General features: G+C 38.9%; 1 protein-coding gene across 1 annotated transcript in view; it reads left to right on the top strand.

Annotated features, from left to right (window-relative positions):
• The window catches only part of CPNE4 (copine 4), a 531,957-nt gene that overhangs the window by 392,845 nt on the left and 114,963 nt on the right, over positions 1-24,149 (top strand). The window lies entirely within an intron of this gene.

Raw genomic sequence — 24,149 nt, forward strand, 5'->3', positions numbered from 1 at the left:
GGTTGGCTGGCTGTCATCTGGAATGAGAGGAGGGGTGGGGCCATATGGCTCTCATCATCCCCAGGCCAGCTTGGACTAACACACACAGTGTACTTAGGGTTCTAAAGAATGGAAGAACAAAACCCCATAAGAACTCTTTAGGGCCCAGGCTCAGAACTCACACAGGTCACTTCCTCCACAGTCTAGGTCAAAGCAAGTCACATGGTCATTACAGATTTAAAGGGTAAGGAGATAGACTACATCTCTTGGTGGAAGAAGCTCCAAAGTATCATGGCCACTTTTTCAATCTTTCACAAAGGCTTTCTGAGCACCTTGGGAATGTAAAAGTTGGAAGAAAATATGCATTCAGAGTCACCAAAGGAAGACAATAGGCTGAATGCCAGAAGCAGATTTCAGGAGATGTTTTTTATAGTCCATGCTCTGGCCTTTCCTCTACCTTGAAAGTCTAGAAGTTCCTTGTTGTCAATGGCCCAGAGTTGATTCAACCAATTAAGGATAACTAAGCAAATTTACTGGAGACTGGTTCCTGTAAACTAAAAGGCCAATTGATTAATATTCAGTGGAAAACACAACCATCAGGCAGTCATATTAGCTTCACCAGGGCATTTTCTTGTGGGCAAACCACAGAGAAGACAATCATCAGAAGGTTGCTGTGATTGCCTGAAATCAGAACTGGGTAACTGAGACAGTTAATGGCTTCAGACTCTGAAGACCAGGAGTGCCCACCTCCACTGTCCATCAGGCCAACTAAACATTCATGTTGACTTTTCAGGACAACTAATCCCCTGGAAAGTGTTAGCTGGGTAGCTGGACACTGACGATGTTTGCCTTAGTAGTTTTACATTTTCCTCACTACTTTTGCCCCACAAACCTTCTGACAGATACAATTTTTTGATTCATTGATGTGATCAGTCAGGTTAGAATCCCATCTGATTGGTTAATCCCAAGCTCTTTAAGGTGGCTTTATATGTCTTTGCTTAAACCCATTCTGTATGAGCTTTGCAGTTGAACTCGTAGCAGACATGTTCACTTCCATGTTCTTGAGGAGCAACTCAGAGTTGTACCTGGTATCTCTGTAAGAACTGAGATATTTCAAGCCTCAACCCCACTGGAAACCTTCAAGCCAAAATCAGGATTCCTGGCTATTTGGTTCTTCATGTGGAAGCTCCTATGCAGAATGGCCAAGAGCTGTGACTTCAGGCATAGGATGGCAATTATCACTTATACTTTGAGTAGCACCCTCCTATTCCCAGGGAGGTAAATGACCCTCTTTGGCCAGAAATAAAATAATACCTCTTTTAGCCATATATCAACTTTTTATGAAGAGTCATTAAATGGATAAAAGGAGAGGGTCATCTGTAACTGAATAAATAAAAATGCAGAAAAGGAACACTTTGTGGCTTTGTGAGTGCTCTGCTGCCTGTAGAGAAATAAGTGGGAGCTAAGGAAATAGATGATTGATTGATACATGATAGAGGAAATAGAGAAAGAAAGAATGTGAGAAGGAAGAATAGAGGAAAAGAAGGAAAAAATGGAAGGAGAAAGGAAGGAAGGGATGAGGAAGAGAAGGATCAGGGTTTCTCCACACGTGCACTATTGACGTTTGGATTTTGCTGTGGGGAGTTGTCCTGTGCCTGTAGGATCCTTAACAGCAACCCTAGCTACTAAGATGCCAGTAGTATTCCACCCCGTCACATACACACTCACACACCCTGCTTCCTGTGTCAGTCTGACAATCAAAAGTGTATTCAGACATTGCCAAATGTTCTCTAGAGTGTAAAATCACTTCCAGTTAAGAACTACTGGTATAGTACATCAAACTTATTATACATTAGAGTCACCTGGGAGCCTTGTTAAAATCCTCAAGAACCTATGAAAATGTTTTAATTTCTTTCAAAATCAGAAGAAGAGAATGAACATGTAAGATTAACTAAAATATTCTAATTTTTTTTCTTGCATCAGAAAGCAACGAACTTTTTAGGGTCCATGAAAATCTGTTGTGTTAAGAGTGGCCCATGAAGGCAAAAGTGCCTAGGGCCAATGAAAGCCACACTGTGTTCCTATCCCAAACATCTTATCATCTCATCAGAAAATACTTCAGTATGTATTGCTAACAGATAATAAATATTTCCATTAATAAAACTATAAAACATTATTCTTAAGAATACTAACTATACTTCCTTAATGCCATCAAATATTCTGCCATTGTTTATGTTTCCCAGAGTCTCTCATTTATTAAACAATTGTTTCTATTTGTTTGTTTGTAAGTGAAGATTTAAACAAGGTCTAAGCACTGTATTTGACTGAGATGTCTCTGAAGCCTCCTTTAATCAGTTCGTTTTCGCTCCCCTTTTTTTCCCCTCTGTAATTTACTTAGTGAAGAAACCAGGCTGGTTTGTCCCATAGCATTTCTCACATTCTGTGTTTCCTATAAATGCATATTTGGAACTTGATCAGATTTCAGGGTCTGTTTTCTGGCAAGAATGCCCCAGTATTATTAAGAATTTATGGATTTTTGATATATTTCAGTGTTTCCATCTATTTCAGTTATTATAATTCCTTTGAAATCTTAAGTTGTCCCATATTTGGCCAATAAAAGCTTCTTCAAGTTGGCTCTTGAATTCTTTTGATATAAACTTAGTAACGTCCTTGTTTAATAACGTCCTTCCTTTCTGGAATGAATTTTTGACCTAAATCAATTTTGAAATTTTACAATTCTTTTTCTTCATTACATATATATTTCTATGGATGCAGAGCCATATTTTAATGTCTCTCAAAATCATCCCTCTCCATAGTTAGACCTATAGCCCATGGAACAGTCAGGTTTATTTGTTTCATTTTGTTTTCAATTTTTAGATTTTTTTTCAAATTTAATTTTGCCTTATTAATTATATTAAATGTTTACATGATTCCAAAGTCAAAACTGCAAAACAGAGCATATTCAGAAAAGATTAACTTCCATTCCTGTCTCTTCTACCTTTCACCTTCATTTTGTAGCATATTTTGTATGCTACGTTTTGTAGCATATTTTAATACCTGGTACAGCTAGCCATACCCACCATACCCACTTCTGTATTCCTTGCCTTCTTAAGGGTTTTTCTGGATATTTTACCTGTTTTTTTCATTGAGCTTTATAAACAACTTATCTAATACCAGAAAAAAACCCAAAACTTGATAATATTTTGAGATTGCATTTAACTTGTGAATTAGGCAGAATTTTCTCTTTATAATATTGAGTCTTCCTATCCTAGAATATGGCATGTCTTTTCATTCATTCAAGTCTCCTTTTGTGTTCTGAAGGAGCGCTTAATATTTTTTCTCTTATTTTCTGTGTACCTCTTAGAACCTCTGACTATTGTTTGCATAAATGAAGGTCATTGAAGTTTTTCTTAAACTAATATTTGTTCTCTTATTGTTTATAGTAATTTTCCCATTAACTTTTTTCTTTTCCTCTTTCTTTTCTTTTTTTTTTTTTTTGTTGTTATTTTTTTTTTTTTGTTGTTGTTTTGTTTTTTTGTTTTTTTGAGATGGAGTCTTGCACTGTCACCCAGTCTGGAGTGCAGTGGCGCAAACTCTGCCTCCCAGGTTCAAGTGATTTCCCTGCCTTGGCCTCCTGAGTAGCTATGATTACAGGCGTGTGACACCACACCCAGCTAATTTTTATATTTTTAGTAGAGACGGGGTTTCACCATGTTGGCCAGGCTGGTCTCAAACACCTGACCTCAAGTGATCTGCCCACCTCAGCCTCCCAAAGTGCTGGGATTACAGATGCCCAGCCTGTTTTTTTCCAAATATATAATTAGACTACTTGAAAATGGAGATAGTTTTTATCCTTACCCCTTTTTTTCTTCTAATACCCTCAATGTGATAGATGGCAGTGGAGGTAGAGGGCCTCCTTGTCTTATTCATGAACATAGTAGAAAATTCTATAGTGTTTCCCCATTAATTCCGGCAGAGGTTAATTTTTTTCTAGAGACAGAGTCTTGCTATGTTGCCCAGGCTGGTCTCAAACTCCTGGGCTCAAGCAGTCCCTCTCCCTCAGCCTCCTAAAGTGCTGGGATTACATGCGTGAGCCAATGCACCTGGCTGGGATTCATTTTTTAATGTAACTCTAAAGGTATCAGACACTCAGTGCTTTCTCAGCCATGTCTACTGAGTCTTAAATACCTACGATATTCAATACAATGAAATACCTTAAATATTCAGATAATATTTTTACTAGTTATGGTAACCCAAGAGATAACACCACAACATGCTAAAATGTCTTCTGAACTGCATAAAGGCATTACACTACTACTTTCTATGGCATCCTAGACATGCCATATTCTAGGATAGACTCAATATATATTATTTCTACAGCATATTAGGGTTTATAAAGCCCTTATAAAAATCATAATTTCATTTACTTCTAACCACATTGTGAGGTAGGTTCCATTATCTTCATTTTACAGATGAGGAAACTGAGACTCAAAAACCCATGTTGTTAAATGTCAAATTCATGTTGTTTTAATTAAATTGCACTGCCTCTATTTTATTGTATTATACTTATTAGAAAATAAATCATCCTGATAAGCATATTTCTTGACCTTCTCAACCAGAATGATTTATTTACCATTATGCTAAGATTTAACAGAAGATTTGTCTATATGTAACATTTCATAAGGTCTGAGACACTAAAGGAAAGTCTCTCAATAAAACTATAACACAATGCTTACTTATCAATGTATGATTTATAAGAAAATAAATTACTGTCCCAGAAATATGTACCTCTTAGATTCTAGGAAATATGGCATTAATCATTTTACTTGATTTGATGAACATATTGTTAATACCCAGAACATATTCTTTAGGAGGCAATGCTGATGTTCAGAATAGATTCTTCCAGAGGGTGTTCTTAGAGAAGAAAATGGTGAGAGGGTACTGTCAGCAAGTATTTATTCATAACCCAATTATGCCTAGCACTGTGGAAAACTGTTATGCCACAGCAATCTTGACAAACACCATATAAGCACCCTGAGACCATTTAACCACATGTATTATGGGTCCATTTTCTATCTCTTTCTCTAATTTCCAAACCACACAAGTAACATGGATACTTTCCCCTATACAAAGCTCATCAGGCATCCTCAGAGTATGGTTGATAGGAGCTATTTGTCTTGAAGGGGAAAACTAAGGTGATAGCACCATTTGTTCTGGATCAATTCGCCCCCATGCCTTATGTAGGAGAGAGGCCCGGGTTATTAACTGAGCCCATGGTGCAGTAAAGGAAATGGCAGAAGAGGAGGAGAAGCAGGTCCCCAAAGTCAAAGTAGAAGTGAGTAAGACCCAGGAACCCACTAAGGGGTGAAAGGAGGCCCAAATACAAGTCTAAAGCAACCCCTGAATGACATTTCACCCACGATTCATCTCGCTTGTTCTTTGCGCCCTCTGTCTTAGGCTGCCATGCCTGGTTGATTTAAAACAGCCATGTTCTTGAGTTGCCTTCTGACACCCCCAAAGTTGGATTCCTGGCCAATCAGAAAAGTGCTCTGTTAAATCAGAATCCCACACTCAGTGGTCCTGGAGTCTTCATTTTAACAATTTTCATAAACAATGCTGGTAAAGGCCATTTGCCAAACACACATTGAGAAATACTGTCTTTTGTTTTCCATTAAGTTTTTTCCTTTATTATTTTTTTAATTTAAGTTTTTTTTAAAGTTTTTTTAAGTTCTAGGATACATGTGCAAAATGTGTAGGTTTGTTACATAGGTATACATGGGCTATGGTGGTTTGCTGCATTTATCAACCCATCATCTAGGTTTTCAGCCCCACATGCATTAGGTATTTGTCCTGATGCTCCCCCTCCCCTTGCGTCCCACCCCCCGACAGGCCCTGTTGTATGATGTTCCCTTCCCTGTGTCCATGTCTTCTCATCGTTCCACTCCCACTTATGAGTGAGAACATGTGGTGTTTGGTTTTCTGTTCATGTGTTAGTTTGCTGAGGATGATGGCTTCCAGCTTCATCCATGTCCCTGCAAAGGACATGAACTCATTCTTCTTTATGGCTGCATAGTATTCCATGGTGTATATGTGCCACATTTTCTTTATCCAGTCTATCACTGATGGGCATTTGGGTTGGTTCCAAGTCTTTGCTATTATAAATAGTGCTGTGATAAACATACATGTGCATGTGTCTTTATAGTAGAATGATTTATAATCCTTTGGGTATGTACCCGTAATAGGATTGCTGGGTCAAATGGTATTTCCGGTTCTAGATCCTTGCGGAATCACCACACTGTCTTCCACAATGGTTGAACTAATTTACACTCCCACCAACAGTGTAAAAGTGTTCCTATTTCTCCAAGCCTCGCCAGCATCTGTTGTTTCCTGACTTTTTAATAATCAACATTCTAACTGGTGTGAGATGGTATCTCATTGTAGTTTTGATTTGTATTTCACTAATGACCAGTGATGATGAGCTTTTCTTCATATGTCTGTTGGCTGCATAAATGTCTTCTTTGGAGAAGTGTCTGTTCATATCCTTCACCCAGTTTTTGATGGGGTTGTTTTTTTCTTGTAAATTTGTTTAAGTTCCTTATAGATTCCAGATATTAGACCTTTGTCAAATGGATAGATTGCAAAAAGAGAAATATGGTCTTTCTACTGATTCTCCAAACCTAGCTGACTCACTACAGGTACCACCCTTATGTAGTTCAGCACTGTTTCTGGTGCCTTACTGTGAGGCTGAGTGTATATGTATATGTGTATGTGTATGGGTACATTCTGTTCTTCCTGCTATAAATCCTTAACACCTGTCTTTTGATTACATCCAACTATTCATATCTTTCTCATTTCATGTGTGACCAGGCCATCTTCAACTGAAATTGTATTTTCTCCATAAATTCACTGTCTTTGCTTTGGCCTCTCTGAGCCGGACTGACACACTACTGCCAAATGGATTTGAGTCCATTCACAGAGTTTGCCTCAGAACTTCCCCCTTTATTCCCAGCCTCATGTGACCCTTAACCCCTGGGTCCCTACTTGCCTCTTATTTTGCCTCTGATCTTTTACAATTAATTGCATGTTTGTTTTCTTTTTGGTTTTTTTTTTAAAGCTGATTTTTTTCTAGCAAACCTTCTAGCTCTTCCTGCTTGGAAAGGAAAAGACAAGTTCCAACCCCCAGATTTGAATCCTTGGCATTGATCCCGATTCAGCCCCATAATTCCCCCAAACCCATAGAAAGGGCTTTAATCATTAGATATGAATTACATCAACATTTCATGATTATTGGTGCAAAACACAGGCAGTTGGAATTGAGGAGTCCACTGCTGTGTTCAGTATTGTTGGAAACACCTGCAACAAAGAACCTGGCATTTTTAGGCAATTGAAAGCAATTTCACCTTCCTCTCTATGTGCCTTATATTTGTAACAGGAAAAAAAAAATCTTTGGATAGCTCATGGTCCTCTTGAGTTTTCTTGAGATCTGGTCAGATTCAAGTGCTTGCTTTATGGCCTTCTGGACTCAAGAGTTGCTGGTTTTATGCCTGTCAATAGTTCATTCTGCCTAAATGTCCTGGAATTTACCTGATTGCAGACTCATGGAGGTGTCTCTATATTGGATCAGCCATAGCACAGGAATTCTTGAGTCCACTTAACTAAATGGCACCTCGAGTACAGCAGGCTGCCTCTACTGAAATCGGAAATCAATACTGCAGCGTGAAAAAGCAGTAGCCAGCTCAATCAAATAGTGTTAAATCATGCAGGAATCAAGGAGGCTTCTGAATTGAGAGAAAAACTACATATTCTCTCAACTTTAATAATTCTTTCTTTTCATTAATATTATCATCTTATATTACAGGTGAGGAAATTAAGAACCTGTGTTTTAGCAAATTGCTTATAATTACAGAGCTTAGTTTACACAGCTTTAGTTTAAACCTGGGTCTCTCCTGCTCTATAATTTCTGCTCTTCAGTATTTAAAAAACAGCTAATATTTACTGAGCACTTACCAGGTACCAGATACTGTGATGGGCACTTTCCTTAAATTTTCTCATTGAACCCTGTAATTATTCTAGGTTAAGCAATGCTGCAGTAACAAAGAGCCCCTGTGTAATAGAAGTTAATTTCTTGCTCACATAACAATCAAAGGTAAAACTTCCATATCAATGTTTGCCTCTCCTTCATGACGTAATTCAATAACTCAGGTTGCTTCTATCTTGTGGCTCATCCATATCTTAGGGACTTATTTTTGTTTGTATCCAACAGGCAAAAGGGGAAAAAATATGAAGAGGCCTCTCTCTAAAAGTTTTAGCTGAAAACAACATCTAGCATTGCTGCCTATATTTCAATGAGTAGAACTCAGTCACATAGCCACAGTAAATGGCAAGAGAAACCAGGAAATGTGGCCTAGTAGGATGCCTAGAAATAGAAGGAGACAGACTTTTGGTGAATTGGCTGGCTCTTCCACAGGGAGACACTCTTATTATCCTCATTTTGCAAATGGGAAAACTGAGACTAACAAAGATTAAATAACTAGCCTAAATTCACAGAGCTAGTCAGTGGCATTGAAAGGATCAAGTCTTTATGACTTTGGAACCTAAACTCCATACGAGAACCTAAAGTCCAATAAAACTTTCTGTGATGATGGAAATATTCTGTATCTGTACTGTTCAAAAGAATAGCCACTAACCACATGTGGCCAAAGCAATTCTTTCCCAACCTCTCCTCTTTCTCTTCAAGCCTCCTTCTTATTTTCAGTCCTCCCATTCTGGTATCCCATACCCTTTTCTTCAAAAAACATCATCCTTCCCATCCACCAAGGAGAAAATTCTGCCCCTTCATGTGTCAAGCCTCTGCTGCTAATGGGACCCCTCCTCTGCCTAGTCTTTAGTGGCTCCAAATTGGAAGAAATGGGCCCTTGTACAAATGGGGTCAACACTAGGTGCTTCAATGTCAAAATAACTTTTTCATTAGTAAAAATTAGATCTGATTTCCTCACTATCTAAAAAGAGAGCCTACCTTGCCAAAGCAAGTGCTAGTTTGTTTGTTTGTTTCCAAGAAACAATATAAACTGATCTTACATTAAAAAGAATCTTGGGAGTTAGTGTTTCAGTGGGGAAAACAGAAAAGTTCTGGACAAAGATGGTGGTAATTGTTGCAATACAATATGAATATACTTAATGCCACAGAGCTGTAAATTTAAAAATAAATGGCAAATTTTATGTTATGTATCTTTTACCACAACAAAAATTAAATTTAGAAAAAGCCTTCTTCCTGTTAACATGACTTTGAACCTGCTCCTTGTGAAACAACTGTCTGACATTATTGTGCTACAGTGTATTTAATGCCTGCCTAAAGCTGGCATACCTTACCTATAATGGCTCTTGTTCTCTCAGCAATCTGGGATGAGGGTATGGCAGCTCCTAAGCGATTCTTTCTGACTCCCAAATTCCTCCCTTTTGGAAACCCTTGCGTGCAAAGGGTAAGGTCCTTCCTTGCCCAACCATTATGAGGGAAGAGGCCAAAAGAGGTGGTACAACCTGGCCAAACTGTTTTATTGAAAAAATTGTCCATGGTCATGCTCTGTCTTTATTTTTTTAAAAATGTTTTTGAAAAAGTCATCTTTGGAAAACACTTCGCAAGTCTGAACTAAAAGTATCAGATGAATGCTATTCAGTGCCCTGATGAGGTCTCTAGGTGAAAGTAAAGAGGTAGCCCTCTTATTATCTGGGTGGACATTTCCCTACTAGAGAGAATGTCCATCTCAATAAATTGCAATTGCTGCAACTGGAAGTAGTTTCCTCACATTATTTAATCCATCTGCATCCCCTTCTGCACTGAAAATGGATAGCTAACCAGCTACTGGGAAGATACTTGGGGAAAACTGGGACGTGGATAAAGTTGCTTAATGATGAAGGGAAGGATTATTCTGAGTAGAAATTCTGAGAATACCCCAATGCAATTTTGTGTCATTATTCAAATTGATAGGACTCACTACTCTGTTTAAATAATGCTGTGTTCTGGTAACACTGGTTATGCTGGTTGCTCTTAGTTGATTGTTTATTTAGTTTAAAATATTTTTAATATGAGTTACTCTATAGTTTATTCCACTACTTTGTTCACACAGAAACTGAAAAAGTTGCCTCAAGATCTCAATTTTTATTTTTGCACATTTAGAAATGTCGTTTTTAACCTAGCCTTGTCAATAGGAAGGTTTTCACAAACTGGATTGACATCCCAAGATGCCTTTTCATTGAGGCAGCTTCTGCAGGGCATGCAGCTTCTCTCCACATTTTAAACATTAAACCAGAATGTTGTTGAAAAAGATGAAAACATCACAATCTGCAGCCATCCTGGGCTTTTTTTCTGGAAAGCATTGTCAGTAGAATAATCAAATAAAACATGAAGAGACCTGTCTCTTAGGAACAAGCTCAGCTTTCATAAAGAAAGAGTCCTCGAAGCAAAGGGAAATGACACTTTCTTAGATGCTTGGCAGAACAATCCCATAGGCCCTCCTTCTCAGGAGCTGGAGGAGGTATCAGCATCTCCTCAAAGATACGGTACCTGTAAGGCCCCACCCATCTGCAGTGTTTATACTTCCCAAAAAGATTAAGGAAGGCCAGGAGGACTTTGTGTGGAGCACACAAAACAAATATCAAGAAAGAGCAAATTGACTGACCTCATATGAAACGAATTATTTTATCTCTGAGAGTGTGTGAACTCATTGAAAATGAGCATAAATGCTTTTGGACAATTCCAATAAAGAGAAGAAAGTTAGAATGATCACCAATCCCACATCCACCCCATGCAATTTAGAGAGAAACCAGGTAGAGATGGAGAGATGCCTCCTCATGTTGCCTACAGAGGCCACTCATGCTGCATGGCTCCAGTCAGGGTCCCCATCTCACCGGGTCTAGTCTCCAACTTCTTTGCTGGTACAGGAACTCAGCTTTGTCCAATAACTCGGACTTAGTGGGACCTGGAAGAACTGACTCACCCAATAGGCAGATGCATAAGTCAGGAGGCCAACATAGTAATTTACAAAAAATAAAAATAAATAAAATATAAATAAATAAATTTGGCAAGAACTATAATTATCAGGCTCCCTACAGGGAATCTCTGTCCTGATACCTGAATACTTTCGAAGCAGAATTAGCAACCAAAATATGTTATTTGGTGAGCATAGAAAAATCAAGGCAAGGGCACATGAGGAGTCTGGAGAGAGTCTGCTCTGGTCAGCAGTTGTGACTGAAAGACTCAAGAGTCTGGAACATCTGATTAAGTTAATAAGGTGCTTGATCTTAAAAATATAGATAATTCGGCTGGGCGTGGTGGCCCACGCCTGTAATCCCAGCACTTTGGAAGGCCGAGGGGGGCAGATCACGACGTCAGGAGATTAAGACAATCCTGGCTAACATGGTGAAACCCCGTCTCTACTAAAAATACAAAAGAAAAAAAAAAAGCTGGACGTCGTGGCCCGTGCCCATAATCCCAGCTCCTCGCGAGGCTGAGGCAGGAGAATCTCTTGAACCAGTGAGTCGGAGGTTGCAGTGAGTCGAGATCACACCACTGTCCTCCAGCCTGGCGACAGAGTGAGACTCCCTCTCAAGAAAAGAAACAATATATACAGATAATTCTAGGCTTTCATGTATTCATTAAAGCTGATCTCTGACTCCCAGTTCCTGAGGTGAGCCACGGTATATCTTGTCAATGTATAATTTTCAAAAAGTTAAAAGTATGACTCTCATTGAACTATCAAATGAATATGTATCAAAAATTTTATTCAACTAATTAATTAATGAGGTAACTAATAAGAAGATAAAACTTCTCCAAGAGCATTTTGGGTAATTTAGTTTACATAGTCTTTTTCTTTAAGCAGGACTAAGATTTCTAGATACAAAATTAATTAATGTCCTTAGGGACAATAAACCATAAACTTCAGGGTCATCTTTACACCAGAAGGAAATCATTGCATCATATACAAGTTTAACATGTATAACTTTACAGAGTCTGAGCCCTCAATTATTAATAATAAATAGTAAATAGCAGAAACAAATAATAGTAAATTCTTATAGGAAAATATATCATCCTTGGATGGGCCTGTTAAATAATGATTAAGTATGGCATTGAAAGGGCTTACGGTCACACTCTTGGACTTGTTTTCAGGTTGTGGATAATTTTTCTTAACAGGCTCAAGTAGCTCCTGAGTTCACATTTCTGGAAGATCCTGATATATGCCTGAAATTCCCATCTGTCCCTCTTCATTGTCTCCCCATCTCTGAATAGCTGGCATGTTCTTAACATTCAGGTGTCAACTCAAAACGGAAGCACTCAGAGCTGCCTTCCCAGACTTTGTTGTTCATACATACATTCCTCCAGTTACTCTTCATCTAATCACCATCTCCTTCATGGCACTTACCACCATCTGTGATTATGTTGTTTATTTGTTTACATGCTTATAGTTTGGGTCCTCTACTGAAATATAAGTGCCAAGGTCTGTGGGAAAGGAACTGGCCTATGTAATTCACCTCTATATCCTCAGCCCCTAAAACAGTGCTTGGCATATAGTAGATTCTTCATAAATGTATGCTTAAAGAGTGAATAGACGGATAGATGGATGGATAGATGGATGGATGGATGTATACACAAGCCCATAGTTACATTATCTCGATACCACTGATGACACTGTACCAGATTTTTTGCTATTTGGTCTCACCTTTTAAAGACCCCTAGAAAGATACCCCTCTTATCTACTCATTCTTATCTCCACATATATCAATGCTAGTAATTAGGTTAATTAGGTTAATGTTTCCATCACATCAATTATGACCTGGGACACTTCCTTTAATTTAAGACAAGTCTACATTCATCATGGAAGCTTTCTTCCCTCATTGTCATGTCTCAAAGAACATCCCATTGCTACTCATTTGTCACCATATTTTCTCCTAACATTTTTTTTTCCTTAAATTTAAACATATCTTTCCCTCCACCAGCCATAGGGAGTTAGAAGAAGGAAAGAAAGGAAGGGAAGAGTCTGGAGGATGAAGCAGCCAGCAGAGAAAAGCACTTCTTCAGGAATGAGGGGCTGGAATGCAAGTCACACACACAAAAAAAGGAAACAGTATTGTGACCACATCTGGTTCTCACAGCATAGCTTTTGGAGGGGAAAGAGGCCTAAAATCTTAGAAAAGGAATGGTAAAGAAAGTAGCCTTGTGGATTTTCTAAATGTCAGGCCTTTTTATTTCACTGGTGTATTTTATGGTTTAGTACTTTGCTTCTTTGAACAGTTCCTAGAATAGGAAGGATCAATTCTAGTACTAACAATGCTAAATCCTGGTTTACCTTTAAGCAAGAGATTTTTAATAGAATAAAGTAGAAGATGCCTGTGGGGTGAGTGAGACAAACAGGATTCAATTAAGTCTTAAAATGGGTGAGAAAAGAAAGAGCATCCTTTGGATTCTGATCCTCAGAATTTTTTCTACAACCTACTTGTCTCCACTCCCCTGCCCCCCAACTTCAGTTTCATTTCCCATGGCAATTAACTTAAACATTATGTTGACCACATGGCATGCTTTATTGAACTGGTATTTAAAACATTTCATGACAGCTATCCCATGAAAGAGTAAAATCAATAAATGGACTTGTCAGGAAGCATTACCTCTAGCTCATCTCCCCTGCAGACCAGCTGGCCTTCTTCATAAGCTCTCTTACAATGCAATCACCCCTGCTACTCCCAATAATCAAACTGACTCTTGAAGGCATATGATGTAATGAACCACAACAGACCTTAAGACAAGGTCAGCATATGATCTAGAAAAATATTGTCAAACTTTAGCAACATCACAATCTCCAGGAAGGCTTGTTGAAACATATATCATTGTGTCCTAACCCCAGAGTCTCTGATTCAGTAGGTCTGGGGTGGGGCCCAAGACTTGCATTTCTAACAAGTTCCCAGATGATGCTGATGCTGCTGGTTCAGAGTTCATGCATAGAGAATGATTCATATAGAAGAAATAGTCAAGAGACAGTTTCAACAATACATTTCCCTCAATTCACCCATCTCCACCTTAAAATTTCTCTGTATCTGCATCCACTGTTTCTTTTTTACAAAAGCAAGTTTATCTGCCCACTTCACTCCAGTTCAATTACTCAAAGATTCTTTCCCAGAGTGTTTTAAAGCAAGAAGGAAGCTTTGGAGTCATCTCTCAATCGTTGCTTCTTAAATTAACACTATTGACATTTGAAATTGGATAATTCTATGTAGTGGGGGACTGGACTGGGTATTGTAGGATGGTTAGTGAGCCTCTATCCACTAGTTGCAAGTGGCACTGCCCCCCTCAGTGGTAATAAAAAAATATGTCTCTAGAAACTGCCAAATCACCCTTGTTGAGAACCACTACTCTAGTCAATTGCATCTTTACTCTTTCCTTCTTTGTTGGGTTTAAGGGTGAAAATTCATCGCATGCCTTCCTGAGTTGGTGCCAGTTGAGAAACAAAAACAGAACTTGAAAACATGGCCATCAGATTATAATTTCACTGTTGCTAAAGCTGGCCCCAGTGCACAAGTAGGAATGCTTTTCCTGGGAGATGTTTGGATTGTGATTAACAATAGGTGAATGAATTCTGGCTTTAAACTAACACAGAAACAGAAAACCAAATACTGCATGTTCTCACTTATAAGTGGAAGCTAAATGATGACAACACGTGGGCACAAAGAGGGGAACAACCAACCCTGGGGCCTATCTGAGGGTAGAGGGTACGGGAGCAGAAAAAAAATTTAAAAAAAAACAACAACTATTTGGTACTAGGCTTACTACCTGGGTGACAAAATAATCTGTACAAAAATTCCCATGACGCAATTTTGCCTATATAACAACACACCCATACCCCGAACCTAAAATAAAAGATTAAAAAAAAAATAGGTGAGGAAGTCCATAGCTAATCTTAGGTAGGGAAAAAAATAAATGTATAAATACCAGGTGGGACTGCAATGGCAACACTAAGGCAGTGAATCTCAACCTTGGATTCATATTAGAATCACCTGAGGAGCTTTAAAAACCACTGGTACCTAGACCCCACCTCAGACCAATTAAATAGAATTTCTGAGTATAAAGGCCAAAACATCAGAAATTTTAAAAAGCATCCAAGGTGATTATAATGTGCAGTCAAAGTAAAGAACCACTGCTTAACTTAATAGACTGAGAACATTAAATCCCTTGTTAGATTTTTCTTTAGGGTATTAAGGAGACAGCCCCTAGTTTGATACAAGATCTCTCAGTGTTTAAGACTTTTTCAGTCACAAAATTCTGCTGACGTGTAAGTTGCATAAACATAATAGAAAGGCCATGAAATATTTATAGGCTTCAGAGTAGGCTTCCTACTTCAAGTGTCTAAGCCAGGAACTTGAACGCATGTGCAAAGACCTGGAAGTTTGTGATTTAATAGGCTCAATGCTGCAGCATTTTAACGTGTTGGGGAGGAGACCTAGGGCAGGAAAAAAGATGGCAAGGCTAGTAAGGTAAACAGAACATTTGGATCATGTTAAGGAGTTTTAATTTCTATCCTGATAGCCATGGGAGGCACTGAGGGCCTCTATGCAGAAGAGTGATATGGTCATATTTGGATTTCTGGGATTAGGACTCTGCCTATTTTGTAGAATTTGGACTGCGTGAGGGCAAGGCTGGAGGCAGGAGGTCTGGTTAGAAGTCATATCAGTGGCCAAGCATGGTGGCTCACGCCTGTAATCCCAGCACTTTGGGAGGCCGAGGGGGGGCAGATCATGAGGTCAGTAGATCAACACCATCCTGGCTAACATGGTGAAACCCCATCTGTACTAAAAAAATACAAAAAAATTAGCCAGGCGTGGTGGCAAGCACCTCTAGTTCCAGCTACTCAGGAGGCTGAGGCAGGAGAACAGAGTGAACCAGGGAGGCGGAGCTTGCAGTGAGCCGAGATCACACCACTGCCCTCCAGCCTGGGCTACAGAGCAAGACTCCGTCTCAAAAAAAAAAAAAAAAAAAAAAAAAAAGAAGTCATATCAGTAATCCATGTGAGTTAATTGCTAAACAGGGATGACCAGAACTTGGTACCAGATCACCTTTGGATATAAAGAGAGGAAGAGGAAAGACAACCCTGATTCTTGTATTGGTCACGTGGATGAAAAATGGTACCATACCTTAAAATCAGACCACTGAAGGAGCAAAAGGTTTGGGATGAGAAAGATGAATTCAGTTTTGTACTTGCTGAGTCGAAGGCGTCTACAGACCATACAGTGGGCAGTTGGCCCAGGATTGTATCAAATTTAGCACTGGAAGTCCCACATCCCAGGAAACCACTTAGTCCTGGGTGAACCGGGACAGTTGGACAACATGGCAATTGCCTACATAAGTTTGATTCTCAGAGGAGTGAGCTCAGCTGGGACATAAATATGAGTTGTCAGTAAATATATGGCAAGTGTGCGTGTGTACATGCATGTAAGTGCTCATGTGTGTGTATAAGTAGAAGGAAAAACACCAATCTAATAACAGTATATTCTTCTCAGTGGTTAAATCATAAAGCTATTTATTTTTTTAAATTGGCTTTTAATTTTCTAACTTAATAATATACTGCAACAAGGAAAAATAAAATGCTAGTTTAAAATTCACACACACATTTTTAATATGCATGCCAATTTGTTATATTTGCTGAGAACTTTCTAGTTCCTGTTTAAAAATTGAAAATGGAAATAATTATTTTTAAAAGTCCTAGAGATTTTTCCCGGTATGGGCAAGTGTATTCTATTTTTGTATAGTGACATTAGACAACATTAGGAAATAGACTACAGATCAATTTGGTTAGTACCTGGTGACAATCTCCTAAATTCCAGTGTCTACTTAGGCTTAAAGTAACCTGGCAATAGGAAAATCACTTGGTGATATGAACTAAACTAATAGAGAAGGCTGCTGTCCTTCTACATTTTTATTAGCTTTCTAAAATGAGTTTATCATATACTACCTTGCTCTGTTGTTCATTCTGCAATGACAACCTACAATATACAGTAATCAAGTATATATTTGAGACTTAGCAGCCACACCTAATTTCTTTGGAAAGCATATGGGCAATGATTTCATCAGCTGTTCATTAAAACAAGTAAGCTAAAAATGATGACAGCAATCCTCAATCTGAGTAAGGAAGAGAACATGGGAGAAGCCTATATAAGTTCTGGATCCTGTAGAACTGGGTACACCAGTGTTGGGATTTGAAGCCTAAGACTCCTTAGAATCATGTGATAGAGACCTCAAGGTATTCCAACCACTTTATCATCCCAGTGAAAAAAACTGAGAACCAGAGAGGAAAAATTACTTCCCCGGGACCACACAGCTCACTAGAACCCAGACTTGGATCTGGACTTACAGAAGGGAAAAGAGCATTAAGACAATATTGTGTACCTACTGTGTGCCAGGAACTGTGCCAGGTACTACCCCACATTCCATCCCCTCTGTCCATACAACAAAATTGCAAGGTTAACAAAGAAGGAAACTGAAAATCAGAGAGTTGAGTAAGTTCCTGAATATTTGCAGACCTCTTGAGGGAAGAACCTGAAGCCCAGGTCTGTTTAACTCTAAAGTCCTTTCTCCTAAGGCTTCCTAAAGCCTTGTGTTTCTTCTGTCAGGCCACACTAACTTCCTCAAAACTACCATTCTGATGTGTAGGCTAAATGAGGAAACGGGTTCAATTGATCTCCTAAGGCAGGAGAAAAACAAAATAGTAGATGTGTTTATCTATCATCTTCAGTGATGAAAGGAAAAAGGAAGAGGAGAAATACCAACGACTTTCTTGAGATTTAATATCACCCAACACATTTCAGGTGAAGTGCCTTTAGGTGTGGACAGTTGGGAAAAAGAGGTCTCAAGGGTTTTCCTAAGCTTTTAATAAAAGCTCAGAGAGCCCCATAGTGTTTAAAATATCTCAGGAGGACCCTGCATATATATGGGAGAAATTATGTATTGGAAGAAAGGAGAAGGCCCTTTGAACGATTCTTTCTTGCTTTTCTGAGTCTGAAGTCAGAAGTAATAAAAACTCTCTTTTGCCTTTCTGCCTACATTGTATAAACTGTACCTATTTTCTAATGCTTTCCTCAACATTTTCTCTTCAGAGCCTCACCTAGGAAATAGCACAGGAATTAATATTCTCATTTTACAGATGAAAAGAAAGTGAGACAGATTAAGCAACTGGCAGGATATCATGGATAACTAGCAAAGGTGGGAAGAGAAAGTGGGAAAAAGAGATGTGGTTTGAAATGGCTTGCCATTTTTTTACTATGCATTTCTATCAATAAAAGCACCCTTCAATGTTATTAATTAACCCTTGCAATTTTATTAATTGCAAGCATTTACTATTATACTAATATAGTATGTATATTTTAAATTTTATGCAATAATAGAATTTTTAAAGGCTATGGTTAAAAAATAATACAAATGAAATTGCTTATAGTTTCTTCCTTCACCTCAATTATGATGGTCACACCCTAGGGTGGCCCCTATAACTCTCACCCTCTAGTAGTCATGTTTTTGTGTAATTCCCTCACCTTGAGTGTGGGCAGGATCTGTAACTCTCTAAGCAATAGATATGGCAAAGGTGATGGGATATCTTTCTTGTGATTATTTTTTATATCATATATGGTTGTATGGAAGAGGTGAAGATGTAATTAATATCCCTAATCACTTGAATTATACCTAATTAAAGGGCAGTTATACTAGTGGGCCTTACCTAATCAGATATGCCCTTTGAAAGATGGCCTAGGCTTTCCCTGAAGTCAGAAACTCCAAGCAACAGAGACTGTCTCTCAGCGTCTGTCTTCTAAGAAACAAGCCACCATGAATAGTACAGCCACAAATTCTGCCAATAACCTGAGGGAGCTTGAAATCAGATCCTTCCCTAGTCAAACATTCAGATGAAAATGCAGCCTACCTGACACCTAGATTTCAGCCTTGTGAGACACTAAACACACAATGCAGCCACAGTGTAATTGAACTCCTGACACACAGAAATTGTGAGATAACAAATGGGCCTTCTTTCAGGCCACTGTTGTGTGGTAAATTATTACACAGCAATATAAAACTAATAGACCAATAGATGGTCTTTTGTACCCCTTAGGTTTTGCATACCTTATGCACTCTTTTAGCCCTTTGCCCACAAGATCTCATTTCATCTTCCTCCAAACCCTATAAGAATTGATATTTCTGTAACCACTTTGGGAGTGAAGTGACAGACTCAGCAGGCTTAAGTGACTTGCCCCAGCTCTCACAGTTAGAAGTGAAAGGCAAGAGACTTGAACGTCAGCCTGGAGATAATACCATTTGACCCAGCCATCCCATTACTGGGTATATACCCAAAGGACTATAAATCATGCTGCTATAAAGACACATGCACACGTATGTTTATTGCGGCACTATTCACAATAGCAAAGAGTTGGAACCAACCCAAATGTCCAACAACGATAGACTGGATTAAGAAAATGTGGCACATATACACCATGGAATACTATGCAGCCATAAAAAATGATGAGTTTGTGTCCTTTGTAGGGACATGGATGAAACTGGAAAACATCATTCTCAGTAAACTATCGCAAGGACAAAAAAACAAACACCGCATGTTCTCACTCATAGGTGGGAATTGAACAATGAGAACTCATGGACACAGGAAGGGGAACATCACATTCTGGGGACTGTTGTGGGGTGGGGGGAGGGGGGAGGGACAGCATTAGGAGATATACCTAATGCTAAATGACGAGTTAATGGGTGCAGGAAATCAACATGGCACATGGATACATATGTAACAAACCTGCACATTGTGCACATGTACCCTAAAACCTAAAGTATAATAAAAAAAAAAAAAGAAAGAATAAAGCCAGTTCTTCTAGCTTCCTTTTGTTGTTATTGTTGTGATTGTTGCATCCAACTGGCCCTACAGTGTACCACAACATAAAACTAATTCCACATGGCCGCCCTCCCCTGCTGGTGCCTCTCATAATGGGAACTAGCTTTTTCTCATGGGTTTCTGCTAATTTACTGTCCTGAATTCTTCTGCGTCAGCACTGATGCATCGTAGGACCTGTAGCTCTTCAGTGACAACAGTGGGTTCTGTGTTTCATTGTTACTTACACATGAGAAGAATCTGTAAGACCCATCTATCAGGGCTGTAAAGGTACCTGACTATAAAGTTCAAACAGTTGACTGCTTCAATATTAATGGAGTTTGTCATTCTGAAAAGCAATTTGATACGACTTTCCTTTCATTCTACTGTGGAACAAAGTACCAAAAGCTGCTGCCTTTCACAAATTTTTCACCTGGGCACAGCTATTCGAGTACCTGTTGTTCATGTGTTTCCAGGTCTCAGGTCTTGCAGACTCATTACTAACCAAACCCAGGGACATAGAGTTAAGGAGGAAAATGCTTGGTTTCCATGCTTGCTTTGCTGGAGGCCATTTTCCTCTAATGAGAAAGACTTTTGCTGAACTGGAATGACAGGAAGACAGGCAGTACTTTTCTTCCACCTACCTACAGGAATTGGGCTTCTGTGGGCATGGTCCAGAGCTTAGTAGCACCCTCCCTGGGCCTCATTTTCTTTAGTAATCAAATAGAGATAATAGTACCTGCCCTTATTTCATAGGGTTGGTTCATTCACTTATTCACTCATTCATTCTACAAATCTTAGATTGTCTACTGTATTCCAAGACAGCCACATGAAAAAATTTATAATCAAGAAACAGAGCTGGAATTTGCAGAACCATGTCAATTTCAAATATTTAAACTATTTATTCTTTAACAATTATAAGTAATTGCTGAATATCTTTTAAGTACCATCTGTTTTAATTACATTAAATATGTAGTCATTCTTTCAGTCATATATAAATCTTCTTTCAAGACCTACTCTCTGTGAAGCACCATGCTAGGTTCTCAGGATATGGAGATGAATATCTCTATGATCAGGACATTCCAAGTGTAATGGGGAAGGCTGATGTCCATGAATAAGCAGATAGGTTTTTATTATTTATTTATGTATTTAATTTTGAGACAGGGTCTTGCTCTGTTGCCCAGGCTGAAGTGCTATGGCACAACCACAGCTCACTGCAGCCTTGGCTTCCTGGGCTCAAGCAGTCCTCCCACCTTCAGCTTCCCAAGTAGCTGGGACTACAGATGCGTGCCATCACACCTGGCTAATTTTTGTGCTTTTTGTAGAGTTAGGACTTCACTATGTTTCTCAGGCTGGCCTTGAACTCTGGGCTCCAGCAGTCTTTCCTCCTCTGCCTCTGAAAATGCTGTGATTCCAGGCATAAACCACTAGGCCCAGCCACAAAGACTTATTTTAAATTTTAAGTGAAGAAATGATAGGGAATGAAAAATCCTTAGAGCACCTATCCTGGGATGGGGGAGAAAAATGATATTGTCAGAGCTGCATTTCTGATAGTTAATCTGGTTCCATAGACTTGAAGAAGAGAAGAAAAACAGAGTGCTACTGTGGTTCAGACAAGAGATGAAGAGGCCCGAAATGCAGTCACATTGAGGATAAAAGAGCAAAGGAGTCATTTGGAGACTTATTTAAGCAATAAATTTGGTAGGAAATGTTATTGCCCAGAGACCAGGTGGGAAAGGGTAAAAGGGAAAGTAGGGAATCAAAATTCCTCTCCAGTTTCTATTTTGAGTAATTTTTTCCCATCAGCCATGCAGGGTAGGTTTGTTATCGCCATTTTACTCAGAGAGCCTCAAGATCAAGTAGCTAGAAAGATCAGGACCAAGATTCAAACCTAGGCCAACTAACTCCACAGTCCATGCTTTTTGCTAAAAATCAAACCTCCTCTAGGATCTTCATATGAATCTGACAATGTGCCCCTATTCTTAGATCCAAAAATCTGTTCCCTGGACAATTAGAATGCGGCAAAGGTAAAGAAAGGACCTGGCAAGATTAGAGATGGTGGAGAGCAGGCAAAAGGTGGAATCTGATAACCAGGCTTCTCTTCCTTCCACCTCCTACATTCCTTTGCCAATGCTCTTCTCCACTAGCTGGTACACAGTTCTTGGGGTTCACCTGGTAACTTGGTCCTGTCTGTAGAAATCAACAAAGGCAGTTTCTACAGTAACCCTTGGCAGTAAGATTTATTGGGATGGCTCACAGCATCTCCAGGTATTGAGATATATCTGATGTATTCTAAAAGGAAAGGCTTAAAAGATGACAATCAGGAAGTTCCCGTTCGCTGCTTGCTTACTAGCATTTCTCAGGCTCCGTCTTTCACTTCAGCTCTGATTTGCAATATAGAACCTTCTGCCTGGCCAAAGCAGTATCTTGACAGTGGATAGCAGCTATTTTACCCTTCAGAGTTACCTCTGAATCTGCACAGTAACTATAAGACAGCTGCGGGCACAGTAGAATGCCCTTCTTCCCCTATCTCTGCTCTGCTCCACAAGACTAGAGGCTGGTGGTTCAGATGACAGAATGGTACCATCTGTGAGTAAATGCTCTGCATGATCCACAATGATTTCCAAGGTAACAAAGATATTCCCTAGCAGCAACAGAGCCCAGAGATGGTACCTACCTGTACTCACTGGATGCCTAGAACTTTTCAGAGCTTTTCCTCCTCCTGACATGCTTATGTATCTCTTTTTCTTCAACCAGCTCATTTGATTCCTAGCATTGTTTTTTATTTTTTATTTTTGGGGGCTATATAATAGGTGTAAATATTTATGGGGTTCATGAAATATTTTGTTGCAGGCATGCAATGTAATATAAGCACATCTTGAAGAATGGGGTATCCATCCCCTCAAGCATTTACGCTTTGAGTTACAAACAATCCAATTACACTCTTTATTTTAGAATATCTGCTGTGACTGTCCTCAGCAGTACTCTCTCTTTCTGAATTTAGCCCTGCAACATGTGTTGGACCTTAGAAACATGGCAGAGGTTTTTCGAGGAGGTTTCCAAAGGACAGAATTCAACCTGCTATATATGGTGAGGTTTTCCTCACTATGGTGAGAAAACTATATAGTTTTCTGCTATATGTATGTGAGTATTTTCCCTATATGTAGGGGAAAGGATTTCCTTTGTTTCACAGAGTAGGTCATTTCAATGAAAGTTATGAAAACAGGAAATTATATTTTTATATTGATTCATTTTACAGAAGAGGATGAAAAAAATATGTTGCTGTGGAAGGGGGAAAATAATCCTTTGGCCTAACTCTTAATTCTTGGTACATTGTATGTTTTAAAAGAAATGTAACTAGAACTCTTCAGTATCCTAGACTGGTACGAAATGACAGATTATTATTTTCCTTCTGTTTGTGTATAGTTTGTCGCTTTTTTCAGCAGTTTGTGTCCTTAGTGAATCACAGAGTAAGATTCTAAGCACTTTCTGAACAAATAACCCCTGCATTAGAAATTGGATACTATGCAACAGGTGAAAAGCAAGGCCTTTCATGCATAGGTTCTTGAGCCTCCTGAGCCTTTCTCCAAGGTCAAGGTGAGAGCTCCACTCACAATTCTGAAACTCCTCTTTGTGACTTTAGACAAATAACCTTCCTGTGCTTAAACTGCATTACCTGCAAAGATGGTAATGCCTGCCCCCAGCCACTTCTCAGTGACCTTTTTTTGAGGAAGTGAGAAAGTCTAAAAAGGACTTTGGATCCCTTTAAGGGACCTGTTATTTTAGAAATGCATTATTGGGAGTCAGGGCCACATAATCAGGGCAGTCAGATATTTGCCACAAAGGCTGTTGAGACTACAAAGAATAAAAAAATCAATGAATTGCTTACTTTATCAAAAGTCTGTATTTGAAACTTTGGATCTTTCAAAATTTATATGATTCTAGTTAAGATACTTTACTTCTCTGGACCTCCATCATTAATAAAATGGGCATAAAATAGTAACTGTCCCATAGAGTTGTAAGAATTAAAGGAGGAAATGAAAACAACACACTTAGCATATAATAAATAGTGAAAATGCATAGCCAAAGTGACCTGTATTAGACGTTATGATAGATAATTAAGATGTTTTGTTGGTTAGACATCAAAAGAAATGAAACATACTTGTGTTCTCTGAGGCACCAGCCCCTCCTACAGAGAGTCAGTGTTTCCAAGAAAAAAAAATGGCCAAACATAAGAGATGTGGAGATATTATCTGTAACTAGTTATAATGAGGTCTT

This window comes from Nomascus leucogenys, chromosome 8 (assembly GCF_006542625.1).
Source record: "Nomascus leucogenys isolate Asia chromosome 8, Asia_NLE_v1, whole genome shotgun sequence".
Lineage (NCBI taxonomy): Eukaryota > Metazoa > Chordata > Mammalia > Primates > Hylobatidae > Nomascus > Nomascus leucogenys.